This window comes from Erpetoichthys calabaricus, chromosome 13 (genome assembly GCF_900747795.2).
Source record: "Erpetoichthys calabaricus chromosome 13, fErpCal1.3, whole genome shotgun sequence".
NCBI classification, from domain to species: Eukaryota; Metazoa; Chordata; class Cladistia; order Polypteriformes; family Polypteridae; genus Erpetoichthys; species Erpetoichthys calabaricus.
This window is the reverse complement of record NC_041406.2, coordinates 50,414,985-50,430,972: the sequence shown is the minus strand read 5'-3', so window position 1 is coordinate 50,430,972 and position 15,988 is coordinate 50,414,985. Positions and strand designations below refer to the sequence as shown.

The 15,988-nt window shown below is 37.3% G+C and overlaps 2 protein-coding genes across 2 annotated transcripts in view; one reads left to right on the top strand and one right to left on the bottom strand.

Annotated features, from left to right (window-relative positions):
- Positions 1-15,988, top strand: part of tax1bp1b (Tax1 (human T-cell leukemia virus type I) binding protein 1b) — a 1,153,251-nt gene that overhangs the window by 185,242 nt on the left and 952,021 nt on the right. The window lies entirely within an intron of this gene.
- Positions 1-15,988, bottom strand: part of jazf1b (JAZF zinc finger 1b) — a 301,891-nt gene that overhangs the window by 53,394 nt on the left and 232,509 nt on the right. The gene's annotated exons all lie outside the window — the stretch shown is intronic.

The window sequence follows — 15,988 nt, the reverse complement described above, 5'->3', positions numbered from 1 at the left end:
GCTAGAATGTAAAATACCGATGTTACTGCTATATGTAATGTAATTCATGCAAGCGCGTTTTCATTGCCAGAAGCCTTAGAAGGTGCAGGGTGTTTCAGCAAGGAGAAATGAATAACGTTGTAGCGGTCCGGTGATACTAAGATTCACACTGTCGAGAAGACGTGATTTATTTATTTTTATGGTGGAGATTCCAGGGACGCACCCAGCCTTGGCCCGACCCGCATGCACTCACAAACAGAGACAAAAACAAAGAAAACTGGTAATCAAACAGCAAATAAACAATGTAATGAAAACAAATGAAATAAATGAAAACAACGATACCACCGCTGTTTCGATTACACATTAAATACAACAAAGCACAAACAAAACACACACAGTAAATCATGAAAAACGGCAACAGATGAAACGTAATGAGAGATCCACACGTTGAATGGGAATGTAAAGATAGTTCTACAGCTAGTTCCTGAAATGGTGAAGATTGGTGGATGGGTTCAGGAGCGCTCCTTTCTTTGCAGGATGGCCATGAATCCACTTACAGTCCTCATGTACACAAGCAGACGGCAGACAATCCAGACGCCAACCACAAAACAATCCAGGACAAAACGAATAAGTACAGGTAACCCAACAGAAGGCAGACAAACAGGAACTTAAAACACAAATTACAAAAACTTTTTTTTTGCTTTTGGTCACCGGCCCCCTTTATAAAAGCTGCGCTGACATCCTTTTACCCCAACAGCCCCAGCACCCTCAGCAGAAGACCAATCAGAGCCACTGTAGGGACTGCTGGGAGTTGCAGTTTCAAATACTATTGGCTACTTTCACCATCCCAAGCCGCGATTTCTTCTACAGTTGCTTCCTGTTCTCTCTACAGTACAGTATTGCCACGATTAAAGCCATAAAAATTGCGGAGGATATTTGCGGTTTCTGCTAACAATTATTAGATAGGTTCTAAGAAAAAATCCACAAAATGACTGAGGCCGCAAAATCTGAACCACAACTTCAAGGGGGTCTACTGTACAGTTTTTTTTTTCTTCCCACATACAAAACATGTTCTCTACATTGATCATCTACTCTGAGAAAGTATTTAGAACTTGTGGGCTCTTTGTTTCTTGAAACCCTTAAATCTGAGTGATGCATTGTTCATAAAGTGATTTATCAGTAGACTTGAAGCCTTTTTAAGTTTAGCTGTGAGTGACATAAGACTACAAATTTATTTTGAACTTGGTGGACTAAAGTAGTAAGTGGGTGGTCTTTTTTATTATCCTTTATATCTGTTGGTCATTAATAAGCATTTAATGTTAAATGCCTAATTATAATTTAAGTTTAAACATTGTAAGCAGTTTTTTGTTTATATTTATTTCAGCTTTGCAGACAGATATTATTTGTTGTATTTAATTTCATAAATTAAGGCTTGATGTTTGTACTTGGGACTTTTTAAAATTATTATAGGCTGTAAGTATGAACATTTTCATCCATCCATTTCATGAGTAATCTTAATCAAGTTCAGGGTCCTGATGGGATAGGATCTATCATGGTAGCATCAAGACCACATCTCAGGATAGGGTGACATCTACAACAGGATTCACACAACCACAGTTCTTAGTACAGTTAGAGCAACCAATTAACCAAGCTAGAAGCACTGGGACACACAGCAGGAAAACAAAATTAGAAAACCTGCTTAAAAGCTCCTCCAGTCAGGTAGAGACCAGAGTTGTTATCATTCATTAATTGAATTGAGAATGCCTGGTAAATTCCAATTCTCTTCCTGGAATTGGAATTGAAATTAGAATTGCATGCAGCTGAAGGGAACTGGAACTAGAATTGAATTAGAAAGTTAGGAAACAGAAATGAATTCAAATAAATTCCACGAAATTCCACTTTCTAAGATATTTTGATTTGATTTGCTAAATACAGTAGTCTACAGTACATTGAATATTATGAATAACATAAATCATAAGCATATACAAATATGAATAATGTATGCTTTATATATTATGCATATTAATTACACAATTTCGCACTTATAAATACAAAGTAAAATATGAAACTTTATGTCTCATTTGCATGCGTCTCTCTTCACATTAATGTCCCTAACAACATTTTTTTTAAATTAGATTAAAACTATGTTTTCCAGAATTCCACGCAAGGTGAAGGTTCATATCCTATGAGTATAAATGGATGCCAATTAGGGCCCATATTGAACATGTGAGATTGGAGCTTGATTGGAAAGATTTCGATTGACTTTGGATTGCTTTTTTTGTTTGATCTTGGACTGTTTTGAGGATCTGATTTGTGTATGAACTCTGGATTTCATAGGTGGAGAAAGACAAAACATAAAAGACATTTTAATAAAGAAGGTGCTTTCACTCTCTTCACCAAAAGTAGCAACTACAAAGGATTGCTCCTCACCACCAAAACAAAGAACAAAACCTTTTACATTTATGGATACCCAAGTCCCATCCACATCTATAGAGTTACAAGTATCAGAGAATGTACCGAGTTACCTAAGCTTAGCGTGCCATACTGAGAAGTCTGATCCTGTACTGTACTGGAAGGATAACCAGAACCAGCTCCCCTATTTGGCTCAAATTGCATGTCAGTACCTAGGTATTCCTGCCTCATCAGCTCCTGTGGAATGTGTTTTCAGTACTGATAGCAAGATATTTAGGCCTGAGAGATGCAATCACAGTGATGCCAAATTTCAGGAAATTATGATTATTCATTGCAATAAAAAGTGAATTTATGTGAATGAAATACATGAATGAACATGACTCATTATTTTGTGCTTTGAGACATATATCATGTGGTAGCATTTATGACATACTAGTATTAACAGTACCTGTATATTCAAATACTTATGGCCAGTGTCACTCACCATTTATCAATTGTTAATGTACAGTTCTTAGTTTTATTTACTTACATTTCATCAACTATTTTTCATACATTACTTGTATTTGTAAGGTACCATAAATAAAGTTCACATGAATATCCCTACATGTAATCCCAAATAAATGCTCAGAAATGGCAATAAATGGAATTCAACAGAACTTCACTGAAGTGAATTCCACCTCTTGAAACTCCAATTCAATTGCAATTCAGTTCCCTGTAGTTGTTGTTGAATTCCAATTCCAATTCCATTTACTTGTTTGAATTGGAATTGAGTTCATTTATGAATTGACCCCCAACCCTCATGGAGACTACAAACATTTCACATAGACAGTGACTGGGCTCAGGTTTCAACAGGGACTCTAGAGATCATGAGGCAGCAGCACTTGCTACTACACCATTCTAAACATACACAGTGTTGTTATTTAGTCTGCTTTCAAAGTGACTCTGTCATGTTATTTTTTTTAAACTGTTAATCTTTAGAAAAAAATTAAGAATTTGTTTCCAAAATGCAAAAATATCCATTAAAAGGCAATTTATATTTTGCCAAATAGAATTAACAAAAGAGATGTTCTACAAAAGATTAGTCAATTTATTTATCTTGATTATAGTGAAAAGTGCACACCTTGATGTACTAAAATGGACACGCTTTCTTTACCAGTGCTTATTCAGGCAATTAAAATGAAGTTATATGTTATAGTACTGGTAATTCTAGGCTTTCAACAAGTAGCTGTAAAACCTGGACAATTAACGGGTGTACTGTTAGAGTAAGTCTACCAATAAAGAAAACATATTTTCTCCAGGACCATCCTTGCCTGTAACAGGAAAAGATAACTGAGAATTTCATAGCCCACACTGGTCTCTACTATATATTGTTATTTATTTTGTAAATATTGTGATTACTCAGTGAAAAGCTGCTACATAAAATAGTCACTAACTGTCTGAGTGCTTCATAGTCTGACATTTTATGTTGATAGTTGTTTCCTGCTCTACCTCCCCATCTCTTCTCTGACTGCATGTTTATATAAAAATGGCATCTAACACTGACATATAGTAAGATCATCAAAATGCAAAGGATCCCTACAGAGTCCATTTAACAAAACAACACTGTTATCCTGTGGCCACAACTTTTTCTCTAATGTCCATAATATGATTAAACAATAATTATGGTCACAGGATTGTAAGCCATGGGAGCAAGAGTATACTCTGAATACACAAAATAGTCATAATGTATTCCAGGTCACACCATTTTTTCTGTTTCCATGTCTCCTCTTGTAATTTCTGACGGTATTCACATACTACTGGAAGAACCTGAACTCATACCTGACTGAAATCTGATCCTGACCAAATACAAGATTGTGGTTTCAATTCCACATGCATGATGCAGGTACTGTATGGTTCAGGGATTGTTTCTAGCAAGTGAACACCAATACAGCTCCAGGTAGTTCAAATATAGTCACTCATTTCTTGAAAAATGGATCTAAGTATGAAACACTACAATGAATCTGCACTGCATGGTTTATAAAAAAATCTATACAAAAGCATTCAGAATTACAATGAAGTGCAATGAGACCGTTGCAGATATTTTCTATGTGTAGCTTTTTGGAAGGAACATATGGGATTCCAAAATGCCAAAGACATTTCGATTATGCCAATCCTGCACAAGGAGACACAAACAAATATGCTGGGAGGCATAGCCCAGTGATTACTGCAATGAAAGATTTGTACAAAATAAAATAAATCAAAGTGGAGTGTCTATTTGTTTTTAAACTTTCAGAACACATATCCCATTCTTGATTTACCGGTTTCCAAACATTACTGTAATCAAGTTTGGGTCTGTTTAATTCCCAAGATGATAGTAATGATATGTGTCTATGAAATAAACCACATTAAAAAAAGAAAAAGAAGAAAAATAATGAAGGACTTCTTTTTTCTTAACAAAATAAATTCTGTAATCAAAGCTTTGCTCACCTTTGCCTGTTCCAAGCAGCCTAAAGGCATAAGTGATCCAGCTCTGTTAAATAATTATATAATTAAACAATTCCAAGCACCCAACAGTGAATCTATATTAAAGGCAAGCCTGCTAGCAATGCAGCAGCTGCACTTCAGAGTTAGGTATTTGTTTTGTTATTTTTTTTTCTTGTCTTCCTAAATTCCTTAAGGCATGTTATATCATACATTGTAACACAGCCAAGTTACACAGAAAGAATGATTTATGAGTGATCTCATTATACCTCTGGGCTGATACGAAACTTTTTCATCAGACCTGAAATGAACAAAATGCTCATTTCCAAATAGCAAGCATGCTAAAATAAGATTATTTGACCAAGAAAGCATGGTAGTCATGTTAGTGGAGCATCAGTCATGTGAGCATGTTTAAACAGGGTTTTTTTTTTTTTAGAACAAAACAGAAGTTTGCATAAATCAGACTTATATAAACCATATAATTATTCATACAGTGTGTACAGTGAAAAAAATATTAAATTCAGCAGCAACATTCAGCACTTTCATTACTACAAATAACACCTTCAATCACTTCAGTCTCTTTCAGCTCTACCAATCATACTACAGCAAGTTTCAAAGAGCATGGATGTGCTTTTAATGGACTGGTATACAGATTAGGGCTGTCTTTTCTTTGTTTCTACTGGGACTGGCTCTAAATAAGTGTGATTCTATATTGGAAAACTGAGATCAGAAAGTACAGGACTATATATGAATTAGTAGTTACTTCAGAGATTAAAACTGTGTTCACAATTAAGTAAAAGGACAGCATTACAGACAAAGCTTTTATGCTTCAGCTTTTTGCAGACAAGTAAAAAAATTGACGTTTCAAATTATATCTGATCCTAAAATAATAAAACCCTTCCCACATTTCAAATTCTTAAAAATACAATTATTCTAGTAATTATAAAGAAGGATTCTAAGATAAAAGCTTTCCTAGTCTTCAACACAGCACAGTAGTTAAAAATCACTCAACTGTAAACATTTTCTAATTAGCATTGCACAATATTATGACTGTGCTCCTTTATATTTTACATTGTGATTAAACAAGCAATATTGTGTAAACAAAGAGTGTATATTCTTCCTACTAAAGTAATACCAAAATAAATTTAAAAATCAGAGATAACCCTATCTTTTTCTCTAAATTGCTGTATATGCATTTTTCACATACCAGGTTCATTGTAGTTCCTGCTCATTTCCTTCTGGTTCATGCAAGCTAGATATTCAGGGTTCCCAAAGAGTTTTGATTGATTATTTTTTCACATTACATGGTCTCACTTGTGAGACTTAGAAATGTACCCTCTTTAACCTGCGCTTTAAACAAATGCACAAATTAAACAATTTTTTGCTCTGGATGATGCTTCAAAGTGAGAAATCTGTAAGGCTCTATACAAGCAAAATGTCAAATGATAAATAACAAAAGAAGCCTGTTAATCTTCTAGAATGATGTACTTTTGAATGAATTATGGTTTAAATTATGGTCTATGTTTAAGTTTAATGAATATTTTTTCTAATTACTTTTATACCCTAAGCTTGCATATCTTGCATAAATCATAAAAATAACATTTTGATTTTGTTGCTTATGGCAGTGGTTCTCAACATTCAGTCCTTTGGGCCTATGTGGCTGCAGGTTTTTGCTCCAACCAGTTCCTTGGTCAGTCAGTCATTGCTACCTTTAATTAATCTCATTGTTTAATTAGCTGACCCATTTTTACCTTTTATTTTGCATTTAGAAACATGCACTAGTATCAGATTTAAACTTACAGGAAATTAAGACATTTTTATGTTTTCTGTATCTTTAAATGTTTACTTTTTTAAAATTCACTTTTTCTGTAGAGTTTGCTTTCATAATTGCATCTGAATACAGACAGTGTTGAGCACAGCAGACATCAGCACAAATGAATCTGCTTCAATGTTACCCACTTCTGTGCTTATTAGTAAATAATTGTATAAATAACCAGAACATAAAAAAGAATGAATTCTTAAACATTTAGCATCCATAAATTTCTGCTTCATTCAGTAAAAAATATAGCACAACCAGTCTGTAATTTCCAGATGGATGTAAAAAACAGAAACTGGGAAAGAACAGTTTAATAAATTGAGATAGTAGTTCAATTATGAGAAAGAGTGGGTTGGGACTAAAAACCTGCAGCCACAAGGGACCCCGAGGACTAAACATTGGGAACCACTGGCTTATGGCATGAACTGCCAGAATAGTTCTTAAAAGCCATGTACAACAATGAATTCCCATGTGCAGTACCTTTAAACCTATCTACAGTATCTACTTAGGTAAATATTGTACATTCTGGTGGTATTATGAGTGGCAATGGAGTTGTACTTGTCATCTGTAATCAGAATATAAGTTTGATGTCACTGTGCTCTGTACAAAAATTATTTTATAAATCCATTCACATGTACAGGCCAGGGGCTCTCAGCATTTAGAACTGCTAGGCAAGCATTTGAAGAGAGAAGGGGACAACTACGAAAATGGGCATTGTACTATTTCTGTATGTTAGAGATGAAACTGAATCCTCTGCTTGCCTTGTTTGGAATCTAAGTAAGGGCATGCACATGGAGAAAACAGTAAAAAAGACTTGGACAGCAGCCAAACACCTCGAAGCCGATGGACGGATGGGTGATAACGTCATCCGTCCTGAAAAGCCTTCCATCGCAGCGACGAGAAATAGCAGACTGTATACATCGAGATCCCACCTGGGTAATTGTCTTGCCATTTGGCTTCCTCATCTGTTAGGCAGCGTAAATCGTCATTAAAGAAAGCTAAGTTATTTCTCTTATGTGATTTCTTACCACCATATCACTATGGGAGGGATATCGCCTTTTTACATTATATCTGTATAGTTTCGGGGTAATTAAAATGCCGCAATTGCAAAAGAACTTATTCTAGCTAGAGAACTAGCGACCCCAACAGGAAATAAGTCATCAGAGCTGGAAATATCAATTACTTGTTGGGGAAGACAGAAACAAACTAGGATGGCTGAATGGTTTTCAATGGATACATATTAGGATTTAGAGGCAACAGGAACAGTTCTGTAATGTAATGCAGGTCATATCTAAGATTACAGTGCATGTTCAATGTCAATGTGTTAAATAGGATATCTGACACTTATTTTTATACCTCAACCAACCTGTAATTTTCATTATGATACACTGCAAAGACAATAACCTTCTATGGAGTTCTTAAGTAATGAAATCCAGGACATGTGCCCCATTTAAAAACAATGCATATTCAGATAATCAATTGAGGATATAAATTACAACCTGCAGATAATGAATGGGATTGCAAGGAGTTAAAACAAAAGTGCAGAAGGGTCTTGAGTTACAGTAGTCTTTACATACAGCAATTGTGCAGGTACAAATGAGCACATAAAACACATGTTTCTTTTCAACTGAATTTCAATTAATTTTTATCTACAGACTTATAAAAGAAACAAATTAAGTTTAAAGCAGCTGTCACTGCAGTGATTATTTCTATCAAATAGTTTACGACTGCTGTATACATTATTTCTTCTGTGAGTAAATTAAAAAGATATAACACACCCATTGCACATATTTCACAGGACATAATAGTACATTAATAGACAAAATCACATGGAGTTTTTTAAGGTTCAGTGTAATTTTTCACTTTCTACTTGTATTTTCTGAATGTGCATGTATGACAGAAATAAATCATTGAATATGTTTCTTATCAGAGGCAAAATAAGTGTTACCAATTCTTCCCATTTCAGCCAATGGTCCAGATGATACCTACTGAGTATGGTGATTAATATGCTGAATATAAACTATTTAAATGTTATTATCTGTAATCAAATACTACTCTGCATAAACTGTATTAAAGAGTAAATACACTCTATACCATGTCCATTTCCATTACTACCCCAAAATATTATATACAAATACAGTCCATCCATCCATCCTCTTCCGCTTATCCGAGATCAGGTCGCGGGGGCAGCAGCTTGAGCAGAGATGCCCAGACTTCCCTCTCCCCGGCCACTTCTTCAAGCTCTTCCGGGGGAATCCCGAGGTGTTCCCAGGCCAGCCGGGAGACATAGTCCCTCCAGCGTGTCCTGGGTCTTCCCCGGGGCTTCCTCCCGGTTAGACGTGCCTGGAACACCTCACCAGGGAGGCGTCCAGGAGGCATCCTGATCAGATGCCCGAGCCACGTCATCTGACTCCCCTTGATGCGGAGGAGCACCAGCTCTACTCTGAGCCTCTCCCGGATGACTGAGCTTCTCACCCTAACTTTAAGAGAAAACACACACCCTGCGGAGGAAATTCATTTCAGCCACTTGTATTCATGATCTTGTTCTTTCAGTCACCACCCATAGCTCATGACCATAGGTCAGGGTAGGAACACAGATCAACTGGTAAATTGAGAGCTCTGCCTTACGGCTCAGCTTCTTGTTCATCACGACAGACCAATGCAGAGCCCGCATCCCTGCAAACGCCGCACCGATCTGCCTGTCGATCTCACACTCTATTCTTCCCTCACTCGTGAACAAGACCCCGAGATACTTGAACTCCTCCACTTGGGGCAGGATCTCGCCCCCAACCGTGAGAGGGCACTCCACCCTTTTCCGGCTGAGGACCATGGTCTCGGATTTGGAGGTGCTGATTCCCATCCCAGCCGCTTCACACTCGGCTGCAAACCGATCCAGAGAGAGCTGAAGATCACGGCCTGATGAAGCAAACAGGACAACATCATCTACAAAAAGCAGTGACCCAATACTGAATCCACCAAACCGGACCGCCTCAATGCCCTGGCTGCGCCTAGAAATTCCGTCCATAAAAGTTCTGAACAGAATCAGTGACAAAGGGCAGCCCTGGTGGAGTCCAGCTCCCACTGGAAACGGGTTCGACTTACTGCTGGCAATGTGGGACCGAACAGCCCTTATCAGGGGGTCCGGTACCCCATACTCCCGGAGCACCCCCAACAGGATTCCTCGAGGGACACGGTCGAACACTTTTTCCAAGTCCACAAAACACATGTAGACTAGTTGGGCAAACTCCCATGCACCCTCCAGGACCGTGTTAAGGGTGTAGAGCTGCTCCACTGTTCCGCGACCAGGACAAAAACCACACTGTTCCTCCTGAATCCGAGGTTTGACTATCTGACGGACCCTCCTCTCCAGGACCCCCAAATAGACTTTCCAGGGAGGCTGAGGAGTGTGTATCCCCCTGTAGTTGGAACACACCCTCCGGTCCCCCTTCTTAAATAGGGGGACCACCACCCCGGTCTGCCAATCCAGAGGCACTGTCACCGATGTCCACGCGATGTTGCAGAGGCATGTCAACCAAGACAGTCCTACAACTTCCAGAACCTTGATGAACTCTGGGCATATCCCATCCACCCCAGGGTCCTGCCACCAAGGAGTTTTTTGATCACCTCGGTGACCTCCAAGTCCCCAGGCTCTGCTTTCTCATTGGAAGGCATGTTAGTGGGATTGAGGAGGTCTTCAAAGTACTCCCCCCACCAACCCACAACGTCCCGAGTCGAGGTCAGCAGCGCATCATCCCCATCATATACAGTGTTGACACTGCACAGCTTCCTCTCCTGAGATGCCGGATGGTGGACCAGAATCTCCCCGAAGCCATCCGAAAGTTGTTCTCCATGGCCTCCCCAAAGTCCTCCCACGCCCGTGTTTTTGCCTCAGTAACCACCGAAGCTGCATTCCACTTGGCCTGCCGGTACCTATTAGCTGCCTCCAGAGTCCCACAGGACAAAAGGGTCCCATAGGAATTCTTCTTCAGCTTGACGGCATCCCTCACCTCTGGTGTCCACCAACGGGTTTGGGGATTGCCGCCACGACAGGTACCGACCACCTTACGGCCACAGCTCTGGTCGGCCGCCTCAACGATAGAGGCACGGAACATGGCCCATTCCGACTCAATGTCCTCCACCTCCCTCAGGACGTGGTCGAAGTTCTGCTGGAGGTGGGAGTTGAAGCTACTTCTGACAGGGGAGTCTGCCAGACGTTCCCAGCTACTCACAGTCCTAGAATTTCATTTGTAATTTAAGCTGTTCTGACAATTCAGAAATCACACTGTCTGATACTATTCCTGCAAGTAAGATTAGCAATGAAGTTATAGATTTATTTAATAATAAACCAGACTATGTAACATTTCACAATGTGCACTCAAATGTATGAGCCAAAGCTAGTACAGGGTGAATCAAAAATTATCCATACTCCAGCTGTAGAGTTTTTTATCAGAAAAGACAAATACATAATTTTTTCAACATAATCTCCCTGCTTTTCAATACATTTTGTCCATCTGTCAACAAGCTTTCGTATTCCTTCATTAAAAAGTGCTTTAGGCCGAGCTGCAGGCCACAAATGCACCACAGTCTTCACCACTTCATCAGACGTGAATCTTCGTCCTCGTAGGGCTTCTTTCAAAAAACCCAAATTTGTCATGTATTATTGCATAGGCAGAGCCATGGTTGATTTGCAAATAATTTGCCACATCATCTACTGTCACTTGTCATCCGTCATGGAAGTGGACGGGTGTCCAGCTCCTTCTTCATGGCTGGCACTTGTGTGACCTTCCTTGAACTTCTCTATCCATTTATACACACTTCTTTGCAATAAAACACTTTCTTCATACTGTGCACAAAGTCTTTGATAAATATCGGCATCAGGCACATCCGCAAACAACAAAAAACAAATCACTGCACGTCGCTCTTCTTTCTTGCAGATCATAAGTGGGGCAGCCATTGTTTCTCACATCATACTTGCAAATGATCTGACTAACACGTTCACACCTGCACAGCAGTGATTGGGGAGACAGGGACCTCGTACGGAAAGTGCTGATAAGACAGTGCTGCCAACAGAAGTTTTAAAATAACCAGAGTGCGGCTAATTTTTGACTCACCCTCATATATGTAAGTAACGGTGTCCTAATTCTGTGGCTATAAAACGCATTTGAATGGTGGTCACTATCCTAAGGCATTAAATAAAAAGAAGTGATTTTTTACTGCATAGCATTGGTTCATATTCTGTAACAACTAGTTTGAAACAAACCAATGATTAGATAACTCAGTGAAACGGCATACCAGCAAGGTCTACAATTATTGTGACTGTTGTTCTTGAAACTTAAGCACAATTTCCTACGGAGCTTAACTTCTTAGCAATTAGAGACTCAATGTCGTTGAAGGGTTGGCTTTGATAGATGCATGAGGAGTTTTTCATGAAGGATCCATGAGTGGTTGTTAGTGTTAAGTCTTAAAGGAAGCAAGAAGGAAACAAGTTACACCTCTTGTTAAGACTACTCTTCTTCCCATTTTACCTGAAAAACATTACCACTAACAGCATCTACTGCAATATAATTTGGATCTGATTTCAGATATATCATTTCTTAACAAAGTTGAAACCTATAATTGTGTAGTTCACATTCTACCTTAAAAAACACACTTTTCATAATAACTTTTGATTTGTTTTCACCATGATCATAGCACAGAAACCATGATATTTGTCTTGTAAATGATACTATAGTATTTTCAATTAAGAAAATTTTACAATCACTCTTAGAGTGTTAAGCACTGTTTTTGGTATGGTATCAACCATATTATTTATCTAAACAGAACTGAGAATCTTCCTATGAAATTATATTAACCCTGGTGTGGAGAAACAACAGGACTGTGTTCTTCATTTACAAATTAAGCATATCAGTATTACAAGTGATATTTACATAATTATCAAAAAATCAGTTAATTTCAATGCTCATCTAAAATCAGTTAACGATAATGCATTATATTGCAATACAGCTGCATTTTGAGAAGTATTAAACACTTTGTGAACATGCTGAACGCTGACTTGTGTTTGTTCTGGCTGTATTTGAATAAAGTTTCTCTCTCTGGAAACCCCTGAGTGTATCTGTGCAACTTTGTCACCCAAGAATGACAACTTTAATACAACAATTTCAATCCATCCTTTTTAAATATGCAATAAATGAAACAACTAAATAGCCATATACTGAAATACCTTATATTAAAATGTATACATCTATCTACCCATCCATCCATCCATCTGTTCATGTAGGGAAAAAGTAAATCTATTATGAAAAATATTTATCTTTAACCTAAAAAACTTACAATAAGGAAATGATAGTCAATGCTCAAGGACACAGAAAGTATGGCCTTGACGAATACAGTTGTAAAACTGTGTATTCAGTAATACCATTTGTATTGAAACAATCTATTTTAGTTGTCACTAATGACAAGGCAAAGTACTTTATCGTCATTTTCAATAATTTTACGTGCTTTTATTCATGAATCACCAAATGTAACCAGTATTGCAGCCGCACAATAAGCCCTAGTACATGAAAGGTGCTATATTGCAACTGTCTATTTAACCGAGTACATGGAATACTGGGAAAGCCAGTGGGAGGAGGAAGTGACGTTTCTCAGTGGAAACAGCATGTCTCACAATCATCACTTAAGTTTTGTGTTTTCATATTATCATTATGCCTTTTCCAACTCTATGAGGTACTGTACCATTATCAAAAACCATAGGATATTTATGCATAAGGTTTACATACTCATGGGTCATTTATGTTTTGTGATTTAAAGTATAATAATGTTGCTTCACTGTTATTTTATTAATACGTTTTAAAAACTTTTTTCAGTAAAACAAGTAATTAAGTATTATGCATTTTTTGCCAATTTTTCCATTAAAAAGCATTTTCAGTGCAACCCAAGGCCACATGTACTCAAAAATGAGTGATTTCTACAATGTGATTCAACATTGGAACAACATTAATGTCAGGTCAGGTTAAGTTTACTGTTATGTGTAGATAGTGCAAACACTAACTTCTTACCTGCGTGTCTCCTTAGAATAGTACACAAAAACATAGCAAAATAAATACATAAAATGTAAACATAACATACATAATAACTATAAACAATGTAGAAATGTGTGAGAAGAAATGAAAAGTCAGCTTTACCTGTTTTTAATTTCTTTTCAAATTCAAAATTGTGGAGAACTGTAATTGCTATTGACAACAACCAAAATCAAATCTGATTAAGACAGAGTTATATAAAAGGACAGGAGGATGATTTCCTTGATACTGGATATATGTTTTTAAGCATGTCTTTGAACCTACATGATCAAATTTTTATGTGCTGAGAACATACTTTATTCAGTGAAAGCCTCATACTTGTTCTTCATTTCATTTGTGGATTTTAATGTACTAGCAGACACACAAATTCTACTCTGTCTGTAACTGTTCTACCACTTAATGTCAGCAACAAACCAAAGATAACTCTGAACTTTTTTTGTATACTAAATTTATACAATTATAATTTTAAAGTATATCATTATTATGAAAGAAAAATTGGTTGTGTCAAAGAAACAACAACAAAAACATTTATTTATATAGCACATTTTCAAACAAATGATGTAGCTCAAAGCGCTTTACAAGATGAAGAAAGAAAAAGAAAAATATAAAAATAAGATTAGGAAATAGTAAGTAACAAATAATAATGTAAGGTCTGATGGCCAGGAGGACAGAAAAAAAAATCTACAGGGGTTCCAAGGCCATGAGACAACAAGCCACATAGTGCTTTTTGGAGGAAGAGGGTATCAATAAAGCAACAAATGGTATACATAGTATGCTTGTATGTGGCTCCAGTGCCACCAAATTACTTATGTAAATTTATTGCTTTGGTCTAATCTACCATGTATTTACCCTGAGAAAGCATTATAAGCATACAAATCATTCAGTTTTTTCAGTGTGATTTATACATTCCTGTATTACAATGTTGCTTAACAGAAAGTGTCTTAATTCATTGGCACACACTTGCTGCAGAACTACAGCAGGCAGGATTAACTTAATTTAAGAATAAGAGGTATACTCTGTGTCCTGTGGTGGGTTGGCACCCTGCCCAGGATTGGTTCCTGCCTTGTGCCCTGTGTTGGCTGGGATTGGCTCCAGTAGACCCCCGTGACCCTGTGTTCGGATTCAACGGGTTGGATAATGGATGGATGGATGGTATACTCTGCTCTAGTGAAGATTAAGTATATTTGCTGTTAAGCATTTTATGTTTCTACACTTGAAAGAAAAATGGTAAAAGGCAAAAATAATGTAAATCAACACTATCATCTGAGTGTTTAATTTTTTTTGTAAAGGAAATAATGACCTGAACCAGCAGTATAGTTACACAGAAATATGTGTCGGTCCTGTCTTGTTAAGAAAACATTTTCTTACAGGCTTAGTAGTTTTGAAATTAAACATTTTTCACTTTTTGTTTTAACTAAAATAATGATACTCACAAACAAAAAGTGAATTAGGTGGATTTAAAATTATTGTGTGAATGCTAGATGGAATAGATGGGCAGTGAAGAAGGGATGTTACTTCTTAAAGGTTACTTGGATGGTAAAATGTTGCCACAGGCAGAGGTGTTATCAAAATGGCTGGACACTCAGATTTTACAGAAGCCACTTAAAGAAAGAGAATCCAACAATAGTGAAGGAAGAGCACCCCTGAACCACGGTGTAGATAGAATGTGGTTGCTAGGGATTGGAAAACTGCAGAAGCAGCCTAGACAAGGGATTCTCCAAGGCCAATAGAAATATTGAGGAAGAATGGAGAACAGGCAAGCTAACATATGGCAGTACAAAACTCCCACAATGAAATCTGAAAATGTCAGAATATACTCTGTTACAGTGGCTCCAGGACGTTATATTGAATCTTGGCTTCAAAAGTGATTCTGGGCATCGCTTTGGAACAAGCATATATTTTTGGTTTAAATGGCAATTTCACATGCCAGAACACTGTGAATCTGTAGTCAGGAGTAGTGTTAGTTAAGAACATAACCATGAACTATATGGTCCATTGTGGTGGTGATTTTAAAATATTTTTGTTCCTTTAATGTTCTTCTTTTGTCTCCCTTTGATTACTCCTTTCTTACACATCAATAAAAATTAGTTTTTTATATTCTTAAGTGCTTATTGGCAGTTTATTCCAAGTTGGAGTGACCAACAGCAGGTAATCCTATTAGACTTAATACATTCTTAATTTTTGTAACTATTACAGGTGTACAAAAATATCTGAATTTATCTTAATTTAAATGAAATGTGTAATT